The sequence below is a fragment of the Cebus imitator genome, unplaced genomic scaffold (genome assembly GCF_001604975.1).
Source record: "Cebus imitator isolate Cc_AM_T3 unplaced genomic scaffold, Cebus_imitator-1.0 Scaffold190, whole genome shotgun sequence".
Taxonomy (NCBI): domain Eukaryota; kingdom Metazoa; phylum Chordata; class Mammalia; order Primates; family Cebidae; genus Cebus; species Cebus imitator.
The window spans coordinates 746691-749526 of record NW_016107505.1 but is presented as its reverse complement, the minus strand read 5'-3'; positions in this window follow the sequence as shown (position 1 = coordinate 749526).

Sequence of the window (2836 nt, the reverse complement as noted above, 5' to 3'; positions counted from 1 at the left end):
CCACCATGCCCAGCTAATTTTTGTATTTTTAGTAGAGACGGGGTTTCACCATGTTAACCAGGATGGTCTCGATCTCTTGACCTCGTGATCCGCCCGCCTCGGCCTCCCAAAGTGCTGGGATTACAGGCGTGAGCCACCGCGCCCGGCCTGATTGTTGTTTTTAAGACAGACTCTCATTCTGTCGCCCAGGCTGGAGTGCAGTGGTGTGATCTCGGCTAACTGCGGCCTCCAACTCCTGGGTTCAAATGATTCTCCTGCCTCAGCCTTCCAAGTAGCTGGGATTACAGGCCGTGCCACCATGCCCAGCTACTTTTTTGTTATTTTAGAAGAGACAGGGTTTCACCGTGTTGCCCAGGCTAGTCTTGAACTCCTGGCCTCAAGCGATCCACCGCCTCGGACTCCCAAAGTGCTGGGATTACAGGTGTGAGCCAGTGCGTCTGGCTTTCTCCCTTCCCTCTCTATGGCAATTTCCAAGTGATTTTTTGAGCTCATAGAATTATTCCCTAAATTAAAACCTTCCCCTTTGAGACTGAGCAACATATGGAAACCCTGTCTCTCCAAAGAAATGATAATAATAATTACGCAGGAGTGGTGGTGCCTGCCTACAATCCCAGCTACCCAGGAAGCTGAGACAGGATTGCCTGAGCCCAGGAGTTTGAGACTGCAGTGCCCTGTGATCAAAACCTTCCCCTCTACCCTTAAAGTAAACCCAGACACTCTGCAAGGCCCTGTGTAGACTGGCCCCTTTCCTTCTGGGTGCCACGGTGCTGCCTGTCCCTTGCCTGCTGCACCAGCCTCTCCCATCTGCAGAGCCTTTGCACTTGCTCTTTCCCTCTCTGTGATGTTCCTTTCAGCCCCTCACAAGAGTGACTCCTTCCTGGCCATTCTGATTTCAGCTCACATAACACTTGGTCATAGCAGCCTTTAGCAACCGTGTCAGCTTGAGGTGCCCTCTGTCTGTTCATTTCCCTCATATCCCACAGCACGATCCATGATGGCCTCGCTGATCTACTGCCTGTCTTCCCCACTCTCCAAGACCCAGCTCCATCCTGGTCAACATTCTACTCTCAGAATCTATCAAAGATCTCAGGAAAGGGTAGGAAATCAATTCGATATTGGTTAAATGAATAAATGAATGAATCTGACTGCCCCATCCGAAAGCCAAGCATTACTTCCCTACCCAACTCCCCACCAAACAGAACCTCTGCTCACCCCCAAGACATGATCATGGGGAAACCATAGCATCTAGAACTTTGAATGCCCTCATTTCCTCCCACTCCCTGTCTCACCAAAGCCAGGCAAGCGTTAAGTTCCATCACCTCCACCCCCTGAAATGTTCTTAAGAGCTGGCTACTCCCCTCCATGCTCCAAGCTCAGCTCGGGCCCCTCCCTTCTCACCTGGACCACCATACCAGCCTTCTCCCTGGTACCCTGACCTCCTGTTCCCCTCCCACACTGGCCTGACCCCGACAGATTCTTCTCACAGCTGTGTTCATGCAACTTTAGCACCATGCGTAACAGTCTCCCTGCGCCCTTCACCCTCAGGACCAAGTGCGAGTTTCTCAGCCTAGAATTTGAGGCCCTTCGTGAGGTGACCCAGCCACTTTCCCACCTCACCTCTCTTCCTGTGCTTCAAGCACACATGGCATCTCACAGCCCCCTGGCCAGACCTTGAATTTACACGGCTCCATACGGAAAGGCGTATGTGCTTTCCTTGCCCTGGGAATTCTTCCCCTTGACTACCGGCAGCCTTCCCCTTAGCCTTCTAGAATTATGTCTTCTGACCTCTCAAATTGGCCAGGTGTCTCCTATATGCCCTGCTCACCAGTCCACCAGCTCCTCTGCTTAAAATCCTCCCTACAATATAACCCCCTCAGCCTGGCTGAGGCCTCTCACAACCTAGCCAAGGCCACCTTTCCCACCCTTGCACCTCACCCAACCTGTTCCAGACAGCTGCAGCGAATCTTTCTGACGTCTCCATTTACACCTCAAATCTTGGGCCACAGTGACCGATTAGTCATGTCCCCAAACTTCAGTTCACACTGCGTGTTCATATCCACGGTCTCGATGAATCCTCTCAACGGTCCAGCGAGGCTGGCAATCAGATGCACTCCACGGCGCAGAGCGGGCAGAGGCCACTCGGATCTCCGGCCAGAGTGACCGAATGACCCCAGCTCCAGCACCCTCACCTCCCTCTGGCTGCCCAAACCCTCCACAGCCTGCAGTCTGGGTCCTACCTCCTTCAGGAACATTTCCTGGCCACCCCCTCTTCTCAAGGTCCACTATTCATCCCACTTTGTCTTCCCATGCAATAACCCCTTGTCCCCTAGGGGACAACTAGGATCCACGAAGTCCACTCTCAAGGCTTTCTGCCCTCCACTTCCTATACCTCGTCCCCGGTCTCCGCAGCCCCTCCCCGAGCCTTCCTCGCAGGACCTCAGTTTCCAATGCCCACTGCCCTGGGGGCCACTCTGTGCCACACCACAAGTCCTTCACTTGGGCAGGACTCTTAAGAATCCTGAACCTGCTGAACCTGCTCACTCCCCGGAGCCCGGAACGGTCGCCCTCTCCCTACGCAGCAAACTTTTAAGTCCGGAAGTAGTCGCAGGGACGACTTCTGAAATACTCCGACTTCTCCAGCAGCTTCCGGGTTCCGAAAGCATCACGAAAGCACTCCGGCCAGAAACGCACACGCGAGAGAAAGGTTCCTGGGTCGCGCACCTTGCTGCTGCTCCACACACAATACACGGAAGTTAAAATGAAATCACAATTTGGCGCAGTGCTGGATGCTGAGGGAGGGAATACAAGAGAGGTGGCTTTTGTCCAAAAAAAAAAA